Source organism: Schistocerca cancellata, chromosome 4 (assembly GCF_023864275.1).
Source record: "Schistocerca cancellata isolate TAMUIC-IGC-003103 chromosome 4, iqSchCanc2.1, whole genome shotgun sequence".
Taxonomy (NCBI): domain Eukaryota; kingdom Metazoa; phylum Arthropoda; class Insecta; order Orthoptera; family Acrididae; genus Schistocerca; species Schistocerca cancellata.
Window position 1 is genome coordinate 181,541,103 of NC_064629.1, and position 22,308 is coordinate 181,563,410.

A 22,308-nucleotide genomic window follows, 5' to 3' on the forward strand; every position below is an offset into this window, starting at 1 on the left:
CCATCAAGTAACGGTACTTTAGCGAAGGGAAGACGATTATGTGGATACGCGTATGGCGAGATTTCTCCTGCCTTCATGGCCCTTCCGTGAGATGTATGTTAGTGCCAGTAAATCGTCCTGCAGTCTGTCTTAAATGTAGGTTCTCCATAGTTTCTCAATAATCTTACGTGAAAAGAACGTATGCGGGCCTCTGAATCTTTAATGTCGTCCTTTAGTCAGAGTGCTCGCTAGAAACTGCACTCCCTATTCACGTCCGCCGCTCGTGGTCTCGCGGTAGCGTTCTCGCTTCCCGAGCACGGGGTCCCGGGTTCGATTCCCGGCGGGGTCAGGGATTTTCACCTGCCTCGAGATGACTGGGTGTTTGTGTTGTCCTCATCATTTCATCATCATCCAGGAAAGTGGCGAAATTGGACTGTGCAAAAGATTGGGTAATTGTACGGGCGCTGATAACCACGCAGTTGAGCGCCCCACAAACCAAACCTCCCCCCACTCCCTATTCACAGTATAGTCCGTCAAACGAAGAAGTGCAGGGGTACTGACAGTGATTACACCATTTATCTGTTGCATCTGACATACTTCAAAGCAGCTTGGACTGAAACCTAGTCGATCATTAGTATTTCTGTGAGAAATCGCTTAAACATGTAACGCTGTCAGTGTCATTTGCAGAGTTTAAACCTATTCTGCGATCTGTGTTGGCCTCCAAAAAATACATTTCACTGACTGCCATCCCACAACTCTTCAAGGTTACCACACATTCGATTAGAATGATTGAAGAAATCACAATTTGCCAAACTGGAATCGGATTGGGATTTGATAAACATTTGATGCCACATAGCTCAGGAAACCCATCATTGGCTTGTCCAGTCCTTATAGCACATGATCAATGCTGTATTGTGTACAAAAGGTGGTACGCTGTTAACCCCGCGTTACATTAATGGTACACTTGTCAGGAATGACCTTTTACAGATTTTTGGACAATAATGAACATCTGCAATATAGGTTTCTACACTTCAGTGAACATTGTCACTGGAGGTAATATTTTCTGGTTTGTTTGGACACGTCGTATTTCTTCTCTACGATCGACGTTACGACTCTTCTGCTGGGATCTTCTTTAGGATCTTGTGGTGTCCTGCGTTGAGTGTTCAGTCTATCATGTCCACGGTTGGGTGTTCAGTCAACTGTGGACACTATAAGATCCTGAAGAAGATCCCAGCCGAGGGGTCACAATGTCGATTCCACAGAAGAAATATGGCGTGGCCAAACACCCAGAACATTTTACTTTCCGTTTATAAATTTGCAGTGCTTGTTTAAGGGTTGTTGAACTTCTCTTCATTCCTGTGTTGGTAGTTGTGGTAAGCAGTCCACTACTGGGAACAATAGGCAATTGAATTTAAGCATTGTTTCTACAGCCTGAGTATCACCACACCATGGATTAAGAGTGGTTGTAACCATTAAAATAATTTTTCATTCAGATTCGTAAACTGTAAATAGGTTCATAATGAACCAACAGTCACATATTTATTTAAATTTGTGCTACAAATGCTAAATTTTCACTGTTACATAAAGGTAATGCTAAGCACTAATGAGAGCACTTTAATAATTTTTGTGCATTATTCTGTTATGCCTGTTGGTGTTGTAATTGTTGTTAGAAAACAAGGTTTTTGGGTCGCTGGGACTGTGAGAGAAAATATTATCCCCCAAAATTGCCCCCTTCCGAATACGATAATATGCAAAGATGAGAGAGGTGTTATTCAATCAGTAATACGAAAAGAAAATGGTCTCTTTTTGTGTAAATGGCATGACAACTCTGTTGTTTTTGCAGCATGAAACCCAACTTGACAGAATAGAACAATGATGTGGGTGGATGATCAAATGAATCACATCAGAACAAAATAATCATACATAACAGGAAATGGTACTGGGCTTTTTGCAGTTTGCTATTGGATATCACTGCACCCAGTGCGCGGATACTCTACTTCAAAAAGGGAAATACAATCGCTCATGTAAATTTTTGAAAGCTGTAGTACAGGTACTCTTGAGGAGATATGCAAAGCCACTGAAACGGCCTGAACGAACCTGGCACTCCATTATTGTAATTGATGAGCTCCAGTTTGATGAAATGAACCACTTGATTGTTAAAAAACCAGAATTCAGAATAAGACGGAGTGTTGTAATGAACTTTAAGACATCAGCACACACCCAGTTCAAGAAATAAAATGTGGGATTGTGTGTCGATGTTTTCTGCTTATCATATCAAGTAATTTGTTGTTTGTTTTTGATTTGTAATTTGTACACTTGTTTAATTTGTTTCATTCGGCATAAATATGTGTAACCTTTTCATATAAATGTATGTCGTGCTATCAATAGTGCTTAGCGTTACATATATGGTACAGTATATTATATTAAGATGAGAAAGCTGAAAATTTCTTTTTCGCCTTAAATGCTTTTTATTTTCAATGTATTCTCTGCCTCGTGATGACTGGGTGTTGTGTGATGTCCTTAGGTTAGTTAGGTTTAAGTAGTTCTAAGTTCTAGGGGACTGATGACCTCAGATGTTAAGTCCCATAGTGCTGAGAGCCATTTGAACCATTTTTTTTTCAATGTAACAAACAAGGTAAAAGTAATAAATGTAAATAAATTAATGAAAAAATGGGTTGAGAAACTAATGGGTTAAACAGGTCTTAACTTGCAATGCCCGTACTGTCCAACTAGAACCCTCCTCGGATACAACTCCTGCTAAACATCTGTCACACCAAAGCCTACCTATGACAAAAATCAATGTTAGTTAAAGAATAATGCTGTTTCAGTATCCCCACCAGTAGACATGGCGTTGGAGACAGATGAGCTGGTTGCTTTTTGTAGCAGAGTAGGGCAGACAACTGTCATTGGGGGTGGACGTAATGCGTGGTATGGGCAGATCCAGAGACGGAAGTACACTACTGGCCATTAAAATTGCAGATGATAAAGCTGGGAGTCATGCATGCTATCCTTAGGTCCGCCATCTTGGATGTCTGGCAATAATGCACAGCGTTATCAATAGTCATCGAAAACCTGGCAACAATGCTTATGGTTCTTGTACATCCGTAGTGCCACTACTTACGGATTCATCCATTATTCATTTTCAGAAATGCAATTAGGTCATGAGAGGTCAGCGTAGGTTCAGACTGTGGAATTGTCTCAGTGGAACCAACTATCAGCGTCGACCGAAGATTATTATGAGATATTTCTATTCGGCTGCCTAAATCCCTTCACAAGAAGCCTGATAGTGTGCCACACCAATTACCTGATTGTGCCATAGTAGTGCAGGCAGTTACTGTTTGCCAGCTGCTGACCTTTTCTCAAAATGACAAGTCTAATACACTACTGGCCATTAAAATTGCTACACCACGAAGATGACGTGCTACAGACGCGAAATTTAAGCGACAGGAAGAAGATGCTGTGATATGAAAATGATTAGCTTTTCAGAGCATTCACACAAGGTTGGCGCCGGTGGCGACACCTACAACGTGCTGACATGAGGAAAGTTTCCAACAGATTTCTCATACACAAACAGCAGTTGACCGGCTTGCCTGGTGAAACGTTGTTGTGATTCCTCGTGCAAGGAGGAGGAATGCGTACCATCACGTTTCCGACTTTGATAAAGGTCGGATTATAGCCTATCGCGATTGCGGTTTATCGTATCGCAACATTGCTGCTCGCGTTGGTCGAGATCCAGTGACTGTTAGCAGAATATGGAATCGGTGGGTTTAGGAGGGTAATACGGAACGCCGTGCTGGATCCCAACGGCCTCGTATCACTAGCAGTCGAGATGACAGGCATCTTATCCGCATGGCTGTAACGGATCGTGCAGCCACGTCTCGATCCCTGAGTCAACAGAGGGGGACGTTTGCAAGACGACAACCATCTGCGCGAACAGTTCGACGTTGTTTGCAGCAGCATGGACTATCAGCTCGGAGACCATGGCTGCGGTTACCCTTGACGCTGCATCACAGACAGGAGCGCCTGCGATGGTTTACTCAGCAACGAACCTGGGTGCACGAATGGCAAAACGTCATTTGTTCGAATGAATCCAGGTTCTGTTTACAGCATCATGATGGTCGCATCCGTGTTTGGCGACATCGCGGTGAACGCACATTGGAAGCGTGTGTTCGTCATCGCCATACTGGCATATCACCCGGCGTGATGGTATTGGGTGCCATTGGTTACACGTCTCGGTCACCTCTTGTTCGCACTGACGGCACTTTGAATAATGGACATTACATTTCAGATGTGTTACGACCCGTGCGAAACCCTACATTTCAGCAGGATAATGCACGACCGCATGTTGCAGGTCCTGTACGGGCCTTTCTGGATACAGAAAATGTTCGACTGCTGCCCTGGCCAGCACATTCTCCAGATTTCTCACCAATTGAAAAAAAATGGTTCAAATGGCTCTGAGCACTATGGGACTTAACTACTGAGGTCATCAGTCCCCTAGAACTTAGAACTACTTAAACCTAACTAACCTAAGGACATCACACACATCCATGCCCGAGGCAGGATTCGAACCTGCGACCGTAGTGGTCACGCGGTTCCAAACTGACGCGCTTAGAACCGCACGGCCACAACGGCCGGCTCACCAATTGAAAACGTCTGGTCAATGGTGGCCGAGCAACTGGTTCGTCACAATACGCCAGTCACTACTCTTGATGAACTGTGATATCATGTCGAAGCTGCATGGGCAACTCTTCCTGTACACGCCATCCAAGCTCTGTTTGACTCACTGCCCAGGCGTATGAAGGCCGTAATTAGGGCCAGAGGTTGTTGTTCTGGGTACTGATTTCTCAGGATCTATGGACCCAAATTGCGTGAAAATGTAATCACATGTCAGTTCTAGTATAATATATTTGTCCAATTACTATCCGTTTATCATTCGCATTTCTTCTTGGTGCAGCAATTTTAATGGTCAGTAGTGTATCATTAAAAGTGGAATTAGAGCTTGAAGGTGAATCAGTTACATCTGCATATGCCCAGGGGCGCTTTCAACTGAAATGGCAAAGAGACTCGAAAACAGCTCAGAAACAGATGTGATATTGACACGACCTTAAAATCATTATAAAACTATCCTTGATATTCTTTCAAGGCCACAATGAATTCTTCTGACCTCCAATTTTCTTTAACGCCAGTGAGCTCAGGAACTGGACTGTCTTTGTCAGAATGTGTCCCTTGCACAACGCGATTTTTTTTTAAATACATTCTCATCAAATTAGAAATAAGTTACCATGCAGTGTCTTACTGTGGGTAGTGTGCGGGTAAGTCCACTTAAAATGGGTAGTCTGCAATCCATTCCGGATGTTCTAATTTACGTTCCTGTACTCCTTTTTACGTCATAAATTCGACAATAAAGAGTTTTGAACCGAAAAATCATAACAGGCATGCTCCTTGACGTAACCAAAGTACTTTGCAGTAATGTATGAAGTCTCCATATTCTCCGTTCTGTTCCATTGAAACTGTGCAATTAACAACGGAATAATGCATGGGACTTCATAAAGTTTACTATTCGTAACACCAAGTTCTTCACGTGCTTCGGGCTGCAAATTTAGCTCAAAGTGCTTCTTGATGTACAGAACAACGAATCTCGTCTGTCGATAGTTGTAATTTTTTGCTCTTTCATTGTCAAGTAAACCATCAAATTCTTTCTGAATGCGAATTGAGAATTGTCATCCCTCTCTTCTGTCATTCCCATTCATTTTAAAGGATTGCGACGATAGGTCGCGAGACTCGCTCTTATTGTGTAAACAGCCACTGGACCTGTGAACATCCTTCATACCACAAACAAATAGTCAAGATTAAAAAGCGCTGACAGCATGATACTGCCGAGCTCAGAGAATTTTGCCGACCGGAATGCCACACCGCAGTGCTAAATAAAATGTCCCGCAATGCCAGGTATTTCCGGGAAGGAACGTGCAAGTGGCAGGCTGAGCCTCGGCCCGCAGACACTGCAGGAATGAAGTTCGGCACGCCGCGCCGTGCCCGGCCCTGCTGTAAGGCGTAGGAATGTTAGTGTGCGGGTATAAAAAGCCACTAAAATCCTCATAAAAGAAATGTAAGACTTCCAAGGCTGATAGCTGGATCTTCCGATTTGCACCGTTGAAGTAAGTTTGCTGTAAAATTCTGGAATGTTATTTTAGCTTAACAGCCTTTCTGTCCAACCCAGCAAATTATCGAAACCATAAAGATCGAGAAAGATTGTATGTGGTGGACTTAATGTGGATACCACTTTTCTTAATTTGGTGAAAGCGTCTGCAGCAGTTCCCATCACTATTAAATAAAGTAGGTATTAACTTAAAGCAGTCCGTCTTCAGGCCACAAGTGGCCCATCGGGACCATCCGACCGCCGTGTCAACCTCAGATGACGATGCGGATAGGAGGGGCGTGTAGTCAGCACACCGCTCTCCCGGTCGTTATGATGGTTTTCTTTGACCGGAGCCGCTACTATTCGGTCGATTAGCTCCTCAATTGGCATCACGAGGCTGAGTGCCCCCCGAAAAATGGCAACAGCACATGGATGGTCACCCATCCCAATACCGACCATGCCCAACAGCGCTTAACTTCGGTGATCTGACGGGAACCGGTGTATCCACTGCGGCAAGGCCGTTGCCAGGTATTAACTTACTGGGCTATATTTGATGAGATTGAGGGTCGAGGATTCTTTGCCATTTAGAGCCCATTGTGTCTGTGTGGATTGAGGATCATCGCTGTAAAAGAGCACACTGGCGAGCATTTATCAGGGAGGCGTCACAAGTCTTCTGCCGACTTCAGTATATACGAAAGAAAGAGGTCTGTGACTAGTAGTCTATTACAAACATAAATAAATGTAACGTAAAGTGTATAAATACACGATAGTCCCTGTTTTTTAACAATAAGATCTACGATAAATCACTAGTTGGTGGCTTCAGACAGTTTCTTTGGTATTCCCTTTAAAGCCATATAGATTAGACGATTCTCTGAATCTCATATCTGGGAATGGAAATGCCGGACCACAGTTAGTTTGCAAGATGCAGAGATGGTTTAACTTCTATACGAAAGACGTAGTGCACAGGACGCTCCTGCAACTCATCCTCTAATGTTACCCGTGAGTCTAGGATCTGTGTCAAGTATACATGACTGGAAATTATTAGCTCTTCTTAAAATTTAAATTATGCCAATAAGCTCTTACAGTTATACTATTTATTCATTGAAATCAGCACTTTCCAAAGATCATTTTATTTTTCAACGAATTATATAAAAAATATGAAGCATACTGCAGTGAATGAGCTAAAGCACACAAAGAGATCAACTAAGGTAGATGATAAGATACTGGCGGAGGTAAAGCTGTGAGGACGGGTCGTGAGTCGTGCTTGTGTAGCTCAGTCGGTTGAGCACTGCGAGAGGCAAAGGTCCCGACTTCGAGTCTCGGTCCGGCACACAGTTTTAATCTGCCAGAAGGTCAACATATATTTCATCAATATATTTCACATTTTAGTAGTAGAATTAACCCGAGTGCACACACACACACACACACACACACACACACACACACACACACACACACACACACACACACACACACGCGCGCGCGCGACTGAAGTCAATTCGCGATATAAATTCGGTAATGACTGTATGAACTATAGAAATGTCGTGGTCGAGTTGAAAGTTGCTGGCAGATTAAAGCTGTGTGCAGTGTTCTTACCGACTGAGCTTTGTGGGCAAAAATCACAGTTCAGTTCTACCAGTGGCTGCCTCCTACTTGTTGGACGTGACTTAAACTCTAATGCCCGCTGGCACTGCTATATGAAATGATATCGCGGATAAATAGCTTAACCTGTATACCATTGTTCTTCTCAGTTATCTGTAATTCTCGATGACAGCCAGCTGTAAATTTTGCAGATTGTTTTCTTTGCTAGCTTATCAATGTTTTCATTACCAATTATTCCACTATGGCTTTTAGCTCAAACGAATTCTATTACATTATTGTCCTTTCTTTATTTGATAAGCGAATCATTTCTTATTTATAATGTAGTTCTTGCTTTAGGTGCTACCGTGAAAACATCGTGTCTAAAACTTTTTGCATCGAAGAAGCTGGAGATTGACTGCGGTCAGCGGACCCTATAAAGCATTCGACTTTGAGCTTTAGTCACTGATCACCTATAAAAATTGAGATACCCCAAGTTAAAAGTAGCAAGCTAAACCTTCCTATGCTCCCCACGACGATGGTGAATAACTTGAACCGTACTCCTGTTGGGACACATACGTTTTTAAATTATCTCGCGATGGAAACGTTGTGCGCCACGTCAGTTACCGTATGCTAATCCATGTGACCTACCAACGACGCATTTGTGTATACTTTAAACAACTGATGCTACATGTAATTCAGTTAGTGACTTAATTCGCATGTCAACTCGAGTACTGATGTGAGTTTCATGTCAACACTACCTTCGAGAAAACTGAATAGAAAAGACTGTGGGCGAACCTGAGAATTACAACTGGACCAGGTGTAAGGGAGAGAGCAATTGGACGTTCCGTGTTAGAAGAGTTCATGTGGTATGTCGCTACGTTATATTCATGTAGGTTGCTTACGTTTAATGTACGATGATTAGGTGTAGAAACTACCAGTAGGGATGGAAATTCTTGTGACCCAAGTCCGATACTATGGTTCACTCAGTCGTGATAAGGAGATAATTAAAGATTTGTCTAGCAGTAAAATTTATATGAAGAGTACTTTTGTGGAAACCATGAATGATTCATCGCTTCTTTTATTTGCATACTCAGTGTTACGCAAGATTCACAATACATAACATTTAAGTCTACATTTTTGGGCAGTGACGAGAACTGGTTAACTTGTGCACTCGACACCTACAAAATATCGAGTAGTTTTGTCCACTGTTACGAGGAGGGGTCAGAAACTAAAGTTGCAAGACCGATATCCCTTGAGTTTCCACTGCTATAGAGAAATTATTAGTGTGCGGTAATACTGATTAACGCCGTTGGCAATTGTGCAGAGTTTCATCCACCCGCCACGTACAGCGCAAGTTGTGTTGTTATAGGTGAACACAAACGGCGACTCGTTTGGAAGACTGGTGTCGCGAAGAAATCCGCTCAGTTATTCGATTTATGTGAACGAAACATGTAACCTCGGCGGAAATTCACCGGCAGCTGGTATAGGTCTACCGAGAGAATGTAATGTCTCGTCTGCATTTCGCAGAATGGTGTCGAAAGTTAGCAACCGGTAGACAAACGTAACCGACAAGGATCGCAATGGCAGACACAGCAAGTCCTCAACATATTTGAACACATGTGGTGTTGAGGAGATGATGCAGGAGAACTTAAGGGAGCACCTATGAGGCCGACTATTCGCTTCAGACGAGGTGGTGAAGCACTTCGCTACAACGTGGCTGAACAAGCGAGGACACGATTTATAGAAGGAGGGTATACTCAGACTCGTCTCACGAAGCGACAAGTGCCTAAATCGATATGGAGACTATGTCGAAAAATAACGTAATGTACACTACTGTCCATTAAAATTGCTGCACGAAGATGTCTTGCTACAGACGCTACATTTAACCGACAGGATGATGATGCTGTGATATGGAAATGATTAGCTTTTCAGAGCATTCTCACAAGGTTGGCACCGGTGCCGACACCTACAACGTGCTGACATGGGGAAAGTTTCCAACCGATTTCTCAGACTAAAAAACAGCAGTTGACTGGCGTTGCCTGGTGAAACGTTGCTGTGATGCCTCGTGTAAGGAGGAGAAATGCGTACCATCACGTTTCCGACTTTGATAAAGGTCGGATTGTAGCCTATTGCGATTGCGGTTTATCGTATCTCGACATTGCTGCTCGCGTTGGTCGAGATTCAATGGCTATACGGAATCGGTGGGTTCGGGAGGGTAATATGGAACGCCGTGCTAGATCCCAACGGCCTCGTATCACTAGCAGTCGAGATGACAGGCATCTTATCCGCATGGCTGTAACGGATCGTGCAGCCACGTCTCGATCCCCGAGTCAACAGATGGGGACGTTTGCAAGACAACAACCATCTGCACGAACAGTTCGACGACGTTTGCAGCAGCGTGGACTATCAGCTCGGAGACCATGGCTGCGGTTATCCTTGACGCTGCATCACAGACAGGAGCGCTTGCGATGGTGTACTCAACGACGAACCTGGTTGCACGAATGGCGAAACGTCATTTTTTCGGATGAATCCAGGTTCTGTTTACAGCATCATGATGGTCGCATCCGTGTATGGCGACATCGCGGTGAACGCACATGCGAAGCGTGTATTCGTCATCGCCAGACTGGCGTATCACCTGGCATGATGGTATGGGGTGCCATTGGTTACACGTCTCGGTCACCTCTTGTTCGCATTGACGGCGGAACTTTGAACAGTGGACGTTACATTTCGGATGTGTTACGACCCATTGTTCTATCCTTCATTCGATCCCTGCGAAACCCTACATTTCAGTAGGATATTTCACGACCGCATGTTGCAGGGCCTGTACGGGTCTTTCTGGATACAGAAAATGTTCGACTGCTGCCCTGGCCAGCACATTCTCCAGATGTCTCACCACTTGAAAACGTCTGGTCACGATGTGCCAGTCACTACTCTTGATGAACTTTGGTATCATGTTGAAGCTGCATGGGCATCTGTACCTGTACACGCCATCCAAGCTCTGTTTGACTCAATGCCCAGGCGTATCAAGGCCGTTATTATGGCCAGAGGTGGTTGTTCTGGGTACTGTTTCTCAGGATCTATGCACCCAAATTGCGTGTAAATGTAATTACATGTCAGTTCTAGTCTAATATATTTGTCCAATGAATACCCGTTTATCATCTGCATTTCTTCTTGGTGTAGCAATTTTAATGGCCAGTAGTGTATATACTGCCTGCTGGCTCCATTGGATGCGTGAAATCAAATACAGACGTTTCACTGCAGCTTTGTAACTTTAGTTTCCGATCACCTATCGTACTAAGCACAAACTTTGTCCGTAGTGAAGTGGAGACATCAGAAACGTAAAAGACATTGGCAACTCCGTTTCCCGTATCTCTGTGTCATGCCGCCAACAACCAAAGCCGTGTCTTGCAAAGCCACGTCCACACCGGCCGCAAAACCAAAGAAAGAGGTTCGGCAGAGCGCGGCGTTCGGTGTGTACGTTAAACCGCGCCGCTCTGCCCAATAACGAACAAGTTCCGCTCTGTGCCAGTTCATCAAAGAAAATGTTTCGTTCGTGAGCGCTTTGTTACAACATTCCTCGTTTTGTACTTTTATTGACGGGCGGGAGCGCACACACACACACACACACACACACACACACACACACACACACTGCAACATGGCTGCGCACGTACGGATAGCCTGCTCCATCCGGCGCAATTCCGACTGGTCGACGCCGTCGTGCGCTGCCCTGTGCCGCGTATTTGTCCCGTGTGGTCGCGGCTTAAGACTAACCGTTACCCAGACACCCGCCAAGAATGGATGGAAAACTGGCGCATACGCCCAGGTCAATCCAAGTCGCAACTACACTCCTGGAAATTGAAATAAGAACACCGTGAATTCATTGTCCCAGGAAGGGGAAACTTTATTGACACATTCCTGAGGTCAGATACATCACATGATCACACTGACAGAACCACAGGCACATACACACAGGCAACAGAGCATGCACAATGTCGGCACTAGTACAGTGTATATCCATCTTTCGCAGCAATGCAGGCTGCTATTCTCCCATGGATACGATCGTAGAGATGCTGGTTGTAGTCCTGTGGAACGGCTTGCCATGCCATTTCCACCTGGCGCCTCAGTTGGACCAGCGTTCGTGCTGGACGTGCAGACCGCATGAGACGACGCTTCATCCAGTCCCAAACATGCTCAATGGCGGACAGATCCGGAGATCTTGCTGGCCAGGGTAGTTGACTTACACCTTCTAGAGCACGTTGGGTGGCACGGGATACATGCGGACGTGCGTTGTCCTGTTGGAACAGCAAGTTCCCTTGCCGGTCTAGGAATGGTAGAACGATGGGTTCGATGACGGTTTGGATGTACCGTGCACTATTCAGTGTCCCCTCGACGATCACCAGTGGTGTACGGCCAGTGTAGGAGATCGCTCCCCACACCATGATGCCGGGTGTTGGCCCTGTGTGCCTCGGTCGTATGCGGTCCTGATTGTGGCGCTCACCTGCACGGCGCCAAACACGCATACGACCATCATTGGCACCAAGGCAGAAGCGACTCTCATCGCTGAAGACGACACGTCTCCATTCGTCCCTCCATTCACGCCTGTCGCGACACCACTGGAGGCGTGCTGCACGATGTTGGGGCGTGAGCGGAAGACGGCCTAACGGTGTGCGGGACCGTAGCCCAGTTTCATGGAGACGGTTGCGAATGGTCCTCGCCGATACCCCAGGAGCAACAGTGTCCCTAATTTGCTGGGAAGTGGCGGTGCGGTCCCCTACGGCACTGCGTAGGATCCTACGGTCTTGGCGTGCATCCGTGCGTCGCTGCGGTCCGGTCCCAGGTCGACGGGCACGTGCACCTTCCGCCGACCACTGGCGACAACATCGATGTACTGTGGAGACCTCACGCCCCACGTGTTGAGCAATTCGGCGGTACGTCCACCCGGCCTCCCGCATGCCCACTATACGCCCTCGCTCAAAGTCCGTCAACTGCACATACGGTTCACGTCCACGCTGTCGCGGCATGCTACCAGTGTTAAAGACTGCGATGGAGCTCCGTATGCCACGGCAAACTGGCTGACACTGACGGCGGCGGTGCACAAATGCTGCGCAGCTAGCGCCATTCGACGGCCAACACCGCGGTTCCTGGTGTGTCCGCTGTGCCGTGCGTGTGATCATTGCTTGTACAGCCCTCTCGCAGTGTCCGGAGCAAGTATGGTGGGTCTGACACACCGGTGTCAATGTGTTCTTTTTTCCATTTCCAGGAGTGTAGTTCTGGCTCTGAGTACTAAGGTGTTCAGCATAGCTCTCCTCTGAGCTGGATGGTGAAAGCTGCAGCCGTTGAGATACTGATCTGTATGCGTCAGTTTTCTGTACACAGAATGACGGAGTCGTCCATCTGATTTCCCATCAAGCGAGACACCCAAAGAAAGGTAACTTCCCGTCCTTGTCCACCGACACTGCAAATCTTATGTTGGAATGTATACCATTGAACTGTTGAAGAAACTACTGTCGCGCATCACTGTTATGCGACCAGATTAAAAATACAGGGTGGTCGGCAATTCCCATTACAGACTTCTAGGACTTGTAGAGGGGAGTGAGTACATCGTATTTTGAATAGGAACCCATGTCCGGAAACGTCATCCAACGAGACTACAGAGCGTCAAAGTTATAGGCGCGGGCGTACCTCAACAGCTATGAACACTTGCTCAGTAGAGGAGATGTGTTTCACATTAACTCCTCAGGCATGCACTTTAGAGCCCACGTTTATTGGACATTTTTTCTCGTTTTTGTCCACTCTACCAGCATTGAAAGTTACCAGCCCTACACTCTTCACAACACAAGAATTGGTACTTGTATTCAACTGTCAGAGGTATCAGAACGGTTTTCGTTTATAACTTTCGACACGTTCGTTTCCGGTATAGGGATCCTTCCTTCAGATTAATACATTTATCATTCTCCATCATCCTAGAAAGTCTGTAACATCATCACGAAATCCCCCCGTGTATACGTACATTTACAAACGCCCGCGCTTATAACTTTGACGCTCTGTAGTCTCGTTGGATGACGTTTCTGGACATGGGTTCCTATTCAAAATACGATGTACTCACTCCCCTCTACAAGTCCTAGAAGTCTGTAACGGGAATTTCTGACCATCCTGCATATCGTCAGCAGATCTGAAGAAGAAAAATGGCTGGAAGAGAGCAGTGTTCAACGCTTGTTCTTCAAAATCTGTGAAAAAGGTCGCTAATGGCTGATGACAGTGGCGAATCCATGGGAATTCCATCAGTCATTTTATGTAATTTCCACAGTAAGAGAAGTATTTGGTCATCAGAGGCGAAATAATTTCAATGTTTCTGGCGAGCCATAACAATCATATATGATTTCCACTGTTTAAAAAAATTGAAAATTTAGCTATTTTTATGTATAATTTTGATATATTTTCATTGGGTGACGCAGAACCTAAAAATTAAATCTGCCATGCTCCGCCTTATTTCTCGCTCACTTAATCGAATTTTTATATAAAAAAGCTAAATTTGTAAATTTTTTATATTATTTTTTAAAAAGAAATCAATTGAAGAATAGGGATTTTGGAAGAAACTATTGAGATCTGGCTCATTTGAGAAAACATATATGTGCCAGCGCAGTGGCGAGTAAGAATATTAATATTAATTAAACTAAAAATTCCAAATCATGATACTCATTAAAGTCATTATTAATATTTTTCATTTTCTTTGTATCTCAATTTAATCTATACTACTTCAAAAAATTGAAAACCCAATTATTTATTAATTTGAAATATATATATATATATATATATATATATATATATATATATATATATATATATAATATGTGGCACAATAATCTTAAACTCGTTATTAAGCACCATACAAATTTTTTCTCCATATGTAGTATTAAAATAACCGCATCCAGTAATGTTGTACAAAACATTTATTTCTAGCTCTGTAATTATTTTAAATAAATTAGGATTGTTTGCATTATTGAGCTTCTTGAGTAGAGGCTCCATTTATTAAAAAAAAATTTATTAGTAAATCGGAGAAACCCGAAGGATTTTTCCTTGCCATTTGTTCGTTTGTTGCTTCTTATTTTCACCCTCCGGGTTTTTTCTGCTGCTGCCGATGTGTCACTTTTTTCTGTGACACTGCTACTGTTCCATCTTCTTCTTCTGCTTGTAGATTGTTGAGCTGCCAGATTAGCTGTCAGATGTTCTCGAAGAATGTAGGACAGCAAATAATTTAGTAATTGCCAGCCAAACCATTAGCTAAAGCACCAGCTTTGCCTGTACAAGGTAGCAAAAATCGTTTACAAACCGTATTCTAGTAGATATTTGAGTGATAAACTATCAGATGGATTGGATTGTTTGGGGGAGGAGACCATACAGCGAGGTCATCGGTCTCATCGAAATAGGGAAGGACGGGGAAGGAAGACTGACGTGCACTTTCAAAGGAACCATCCCGGCATTTGCCTGGAGCGATTTAGGGAAATCACGGAAAACCTAAATCAGGATGGCCGGACGCGGGATTTCAAATGGAGATATGTTGAGTGATAAACTTTCAAATGGAGATGTTGTTCTGGTCTTCAGTCCCGAGATTGGCCCGATGCAGCCCTCCATGCCACTCTACCCTGTGCAAGCCTCTTCATCTCCCAGTACCTACTGCAACCTACATCTTTCTGAATCTGCTTAGTGTATTCATCTCTTGGTCTCCCCCTACGATTTTTACCCTCCACGCTGCCCTCCAATACTAAATTGGTGATCCCTTGATGCCTCAGAACATGTCCTACGAACCGATCCCTTCTTCTGGTCAAGTTGTGCCACAAACTTCTCTTCTCCCCAATCCTATTCAATACTTCCTCATTAGTTATGTGATCTACCCATCTAATCTTCAGCATTCTTCTGTAGCACCACATTTCGAAAGCTTCTATTCTCTTCTTGTCCAAACTATTTACCGTCCATGTTTCACTTCCATACATGGCTACACTCCATACAAATACTTTCAGAAATGACTTCCTGACACTTAAATCTATACTCGATGTTAACAAATTTCTCTTCTTCAGAAACGCTTTCCTTGCCATTGCCAGTCTACATTTTATATCCTCTCTACTTCGACCATCATCAGTTATTTTGCTCCCCAAATAGCAAAACTCCTTTACTACTTTAAGTGTCTCATTTCCTAATCTAATACCCTCAACATCACCCGACTTAATTCGACTACATTCCATTATCCTCGTTTTGCTTTTGTTGATGTTCATCTTATATCCTCCCTTCAAGACACTATCCATTCCGTTCAACTGCTCTTCCAAGTCCTTTGCTGTCTCTGACAGAATTACAATGTCATCGCCGAACCTCACCGTTTTTATTTCTTCTCCATGGATTTTAATACCTACTCCGAATTTTTCTTTTGTTTCCTTTACTGCTTGCTCAATATACAGATTGAATAGCATCGGGGAGAGGCTACAACCCTGTCTTACTCCCTTCCCAACCACTGCTTCTCTTTCATGCCCCTCGAATCTTATAACTGCCATCTGGTTTCTATACAAATTGTAAATAGCCTTTCGCTCCCTGTATTTTACCCCTGACACCTTTAGAATTTGAAAGAGAGTATTCCAGTCAACATTGTCAAAAGCTTGCTCCAAGTCTACAAATGCTAGGAACGTAGGTTTGCCTTTCCTCAATCTCTGTTCCAAGATAAGTCGTAAGGTCAGTATTGCCTCACGTGTTCCAGTATTTCTACGGAATCCAAACTGATCTTCTCCGAGGTCGGCCTCTACCAGTTTTTCCATTCGTCTGTAAAGAATTCGTGTTAGTATTTTGCAGCTGTGGCTTATTAAACTGATTGTTCGGTAATTTTCACATCTGTCCACACCTGCTTTCTTTGGGATCGGAATTATTATATTCTTCTTGAAGTCTGAGGGTATTTCGCCTGTTTCATACATCTTGCTCACCAGATGGTAGAGTTTTGTCAGGACTGGCTCTCCCAAGGCCGTCAGTAGTTCCAGTGGAATGTTGTCCACTCCGGGGGCCTTGTTTCGACTCAGGTCTTTCAGTGCTCTGTCAAACTCTTCACGCAGTATCTTATCTCCCATTTCGTCTTCATCTACATCCTCTTCTATTTCCATAATATTGTCCTCAAGTACATCGCCCTTGTATAGACCCTCTATATACTCCTTCCACCTTTCTGCTTTCCCTTCTTTGCTTAGAACTGGGTTTCCATCTGAGCTCTTGATGTTCATACAAGTGGTTCTCTTATCTCCAAAGGTCTCTTTAATCTTCCTGTAGGCAGTATCTATCTTACCCCTCGTGAGATAAGCCTCCACATCCTTACATTTGTCCTCTAGCCATGCCTGCTTAGCCATTTTGCACTTCCTGTCGATCTCATTTTTGAGACGTTTGTATTCCTTTTTGCCTGCTTCACTTACTGCATTTTTATATTTTCTCCTTTCATCAATTAAATTCAATATTTCTTCTGTTACCCAAGGATTTCTACTAGCCCTCTTCTTTTTACCTACTTGATCCTCTGCTGCCTTCACTACTTCATCCCTCAAAGCTACCCATTCTTCTTCTACTGTATTTCTTTCCCCCATTCCTGTCAATTGTTCCCTTATGCTCTCCCTGAAACTCTCTACAACCTCTGGTTCTTTCAGTTTATCCAGGTCCCATCTCCTTAAATTCCCACCTTTTTGCAGTTTCTTCAGTTTTAATCTACAGGTCATAACCAATAAATTGTGGTCAGAGTCCACATCTGCCCCTGGAAATGTCTTACAATTTAAAACCTGGTTCCTAAATCTCTGTCTTACCATTATATAATCTATCTGATACCTTTTAGTATCTCCAGGGTTCTTCCATGTATACAACCTTCTATCATGATTCTTAAACCAAGTGTTAGCTATGATTAAGTTGTGCTCTGTGCAAAATTCTACCAGGCGGCTTCCTCTTTCATTTCTTAGCCCCAATCCATGTTCACCTACTACGTTTCCTTCTCTCCCTTTTCCTACACTCGAATTCCAGTCACCCATGACTATTAAATTTTCGTCTCCCTTCACTATCTGAATAATTTCTTTTATTTCATCATACATTTCTTCAATTTCTTCGTCATCTGCAGAGCTAGTTGGCATATAAACTTGTACTACTGTAGTAGGTGTGGGCTTCGTATCTATCTTGGCCACAATAATGCGTTCACTATGCTGTTTGTAGTAGCTTACCCGCATTCCTATTTTCCTATTCATTATTAAACCTACTCCTGCATTACCCCTATTTGACCTTGTGTTTATAACCCTGTAGTCACCTGACCAGAAGTCTTGTTCCTCCTGCCACCGAACTTCACTAATTCCCACTATAACTTTAACCTATCCATTTCCCTTTTTAAATTTACTAACCTACCTGCCCGATTAAGGGATCTGACATTCCACGCTCCGATCCGTAGAACGCCAGTTTTCTTTCTCCTGATAACGACATCCTCTTGAGTAGTCCCCGCCCGGAGATCCGAATGGGGGACTATTTTACCTCCGGAATATTTTACCCAAGAGGACGCCATCATCATTTAATCATACAGTAAAGCTGCATGCCCTCAGGAAAAATTACGGCCGTAGTTTCCCCTTGCTTTCAGCCGTTCGCAGTACCAGCACAGCAACACCGTTTTGGTTATTGTTACAAGGCCAGATCAGTCAATCATCCAGACTGTTGCCCTTGCAACTACTGAAAAGGCTGCTGCCCCTCTTCAGGAACCACACGTTTGTCTGGCCTCTCAACAGATACCCCTCCGTTGTGGTTGTACCTACGGTACGGCCATCTGTATCGCTGAGGCACACAAGCCTCCCCACCAACGGCAAGGTCCATGGTTCATGGGGGGGGGGGGGCAAATGGAGCTATGTTCATCGATTTATTTCGGATGGAAATACCTTATTTTCTTTACATTATGCTTTTCTTTTTTAGAAAAGATTAATTGTAAATGAATGTGAGCACTCAAATTGAGATTAAAAAATAATTTTTACGTGAGAAACGAAGTATATTCCGTGGTATAGTAGCTAGCGTCGCTGCCTCTGTGTCCCGGGGACGGGGTGTTTGTGCTGTCATCATCATCATTCGCGACAGTGGCTGGATTGCACTATGTAAAGAATTGGGACGTTGCACGGGCGCTGACGACCACGCATTTGAGCGCCCCACGAACCAAACATAATCATCATCGAAGTATATTCCCATACTGTTCTGAATGGACACTGCCCCAGCACCATCTGTGAATGAAGTTTTCAACTGCTATGCGAGAAGTACAGATATACTGAGCAATCGAGACGGAAATAGTAGGTGGAGCGAAGCGGAAAATGTCGTTTGATTGCTATGTTGATAGCACCCACTTCGTGAATCAGTCAATCGAGTCAGTTTTCTGTCGCAGATGGGATCTCTATACTGCAGCCGCCGCCTGCCAGCATCCAAATAGATCGATTTTTGTCTATTTCTCAGCCAGATAGTAACCGATGTTAAAAATTCAAAAAGCTAGCATAATCTACATGAAAAGGGCTATCTTATCTATCTTGCTTAAAAATATTCAGTTAATATCTTGTGCTGTACATCATATGTAAGATTCTTTTTACCATACATAATTACATAAGCAAGGATAGTTGCAGGAATTTTATCATTAAAAGTTGCACAAAGTATCAGCGTTGTTTTTTGAGTGGCAACTACATTCTTTCTACGAGACATATTTATGACATAAATTGGATAATTCGTTATGAAATTACATGAACTTATATAAAACATCTCCATTTCTCCTTTAAAATCCAGAAGAGAGTCGTAAGCCTTCAAATAATTATTTGGTGGATCTAAGTTCCACATTTCTCGCAGAATAACTTTATTTCTTCCATTCTCAAGATAAAGTGTGCATATCTTAACATGATCAGATACTGACAAATCAGACATCTGATTACTTTTTCGTATTTTTGTCTGAAATTTAGTAAATATGAACTCGTAAGGCATATCAAATTCTGTTGAGTTGTATAAATTTGTAATATCTAACTCAAAATTCTTTTTACCACTCAATGCAGCGACTTCAGTAATTTGTAATTCGTAAAAGGATATCGGAATTTTTACTTTTTCGTTGCTTTTGCACATAATTTGGCCCATATTTAAAATAGGTACACGAATTTCCAAAGATACTACAAAAATTCTATCTTCTATTATTTTAATTCAAGCATTCTTGTAATCTAAGCATAGCATCTCCAGCGTTAGAAGACAGTGTAAAATTACAGAAAGATCTCCGTCAAACATGATATCCTTATAATCATTGAAAAATGAACCAAGCATTCCAAATGGATAAAACGCTTGAGTTTTCATGCACTTTATGTTTCTGTTGTTAAGTATATGACCTTCCATGCTTATTTTATCAGCAAGAGATGAACTGAAGTGGAACAAAATCGATGATGAAATAAAAGAATGTTCAGTTCTAGATAAAACATTATTTCCTCTCTCTATGGCTATAAAATCAAACAGCTTTGCCACATAATTACGGATTAATTTTTCATTGGATTTGGTGTCATATTTTGGGTAATATGATCAATCAACTTTAACAATCTTGAGGCTCATGTACAATTGAGCATGATTAGGATGAAGTCATCCATCTCCTGTGTGGATGTTAATTTCACTATTCTTGTTAGGAACATTCAGGTTATATTTACTTTTCTTGTTCACAGGGAATCAATAAACTGGATTTAATAAGGATCAAATTGTATTAGGCCATTTCTAAAACAACTGTTACACAAGCACAATTGAAGTCAGTTAAATTATTATTTTCATCAGTTATGGTTACTTTTGAATCCTGAATTTTATTGTGAACTGGAATATATACAGGATTATGTGGTTCATCAATTAGTGGTCCACTAAATTCAGCATTAGGCTTGAATGAAGTAATAATAATAATTTCTCAGTGAAAATGATCTGTATGCTTTACAAACATTCCATCAGCTAGATTAAAATTTATATTGATTAACTCGAATGGAATGATTGTAGGAACATCGGTAGTAACAGTCCGTCCCTTAGCAAGAATAGTTTAGCCACTAAATCCAAGCAGACTTCGAATACTATTATTTATATCCATATAATAAATATCACTTTCAACAATAACTCAAAACTTCATCTTGTTTGATGCACTATGGTATGGAGAAATTTTTCTAAGCTGTTCTAAGCATGTTGATCAACAGTAATTGTCCATCACAATACAATTTATTATTTTTCGACACAATATTTGGAGTTAAAAATGTATAAAAACCAACAAGTGCAATTTTGCTATAGTTGTCTCATATAGGTACAGTCATTTTTTGAGAACAGATGATTTACCTCTCAATTGAAATAGGCGAATCATTTGCAGCAAGCTATTGCCCAATTCTGTTCGATGTGTAAAAAGTAGACTGTCAAGATAATTTCCTTGTAGTATTCGATGATTTCATTTTCAAAAATCAGGATGTGGTCAGAGAATATTTTATATTTTACTGGAGGATAGATTGCTTTTATTTAGCTCAGACGTAGTCAGAAATATCAAAACAATTCGTGAGAGATAATCTAAATTTTTAAAATACATTTAGACAAGATGTACTAATTGTACTAAGAAACTAACAGCGTAGTCTATTGGTTCTTTGGTGTAGTACGTCTTGATGATTAAACATCCGAACTACGAAGCTGAGGAGCCGATTTTAGATAAAACTTTATATTACGATTTTCTTTTTCTGTATTCAGATTTTGATGAAATAAAGCCTATACATTACCCCAAGCTACGCACAAGTTACCTGTGAAAGCCCCACGAAAATCCATCAAGTAGTTTTGGAAATTAGTGTGTTCAAACAGACACGACGGTTTTACACAGTTTTGTTATTAGTGTAGCCGAAAAAAGTCGTAGAAAATTTTCTGTTCAGTAAGTGCAGGTAGCGTTTTCCGCAGCCCCGAGGGATTTAAAACAATATTGCCACTACAATCAATAAATTTTAGAGTTAGTGCGTTAAACCGAGTCGTGAGACACGAATTTCATATTACACCTGTTAACGTTGGCTTTCCACCAATGGACGTAATTTCCGCATTGGAAGGGTTCAATTTCAAAGAGAAAACATTAAATTGTCGCCAGAGCAGTCTCTTTAAGGAAAACACCAGGGTGAAAATGCCCATATTACCTCCCTGCTGATAGAAAAGCAGTAAAAAAATTTCATAATGAAGTTTTAACTGTATTTTCTGGATTGTGGATGTGGTACTTTTCATGCTTCATTTCCACAGTCTTAAGTGTCTGACCGGGCGGGGTAGCGCAGTGGTTAGCACACTAGACTCCCATTCGGGGCCGGCTGCTGTGGAAGAGCGGTTCTAGACCTTTCGGCCTGGAAGAACCGCCCGACCGCTACGGTCGCAGGTTCGAATCCTGCCTTGGGCATGGATGTGTGTGATGGCCTTAGGTTAGTTCGGTTTAAGTAGTTCTAAGTTCTAGGGGACTGATGACCTCAGCTGTTGAGTCCCATAGAGCTCAGACTCATTTGAACCATTTCCCATTCGGGAGCACGACGTTTCAAACCCGTGTCCGGCCATCATGATTTAGGTTTTCCGTGATTTCCCTAAATCGCTTT

The 22,308-nt window shown here is 42.7% G+C and overlaps 1 protein-coding gene and 1 pseudogene across 2 annotated transcripts in view; one reads left to right on the top strand and one right to left on the bottom strand.

The window, feature by feature from the left end:
• The window catches only part of LOC126184674 (ligand of Numb protein X 2-like), a 528,500-nt gene that overhangs the window by 213,151 nt on the left and 293,041 nt on the right, over nt 1-22,308 (top strand). The gene's annotated exons all lie outside the window — the stretch shown is intronic.
• On the bottom strand, nt 6,532-6,641 carry LOC126185825 (5S ribosomal RNA; annotated as a pseudogene).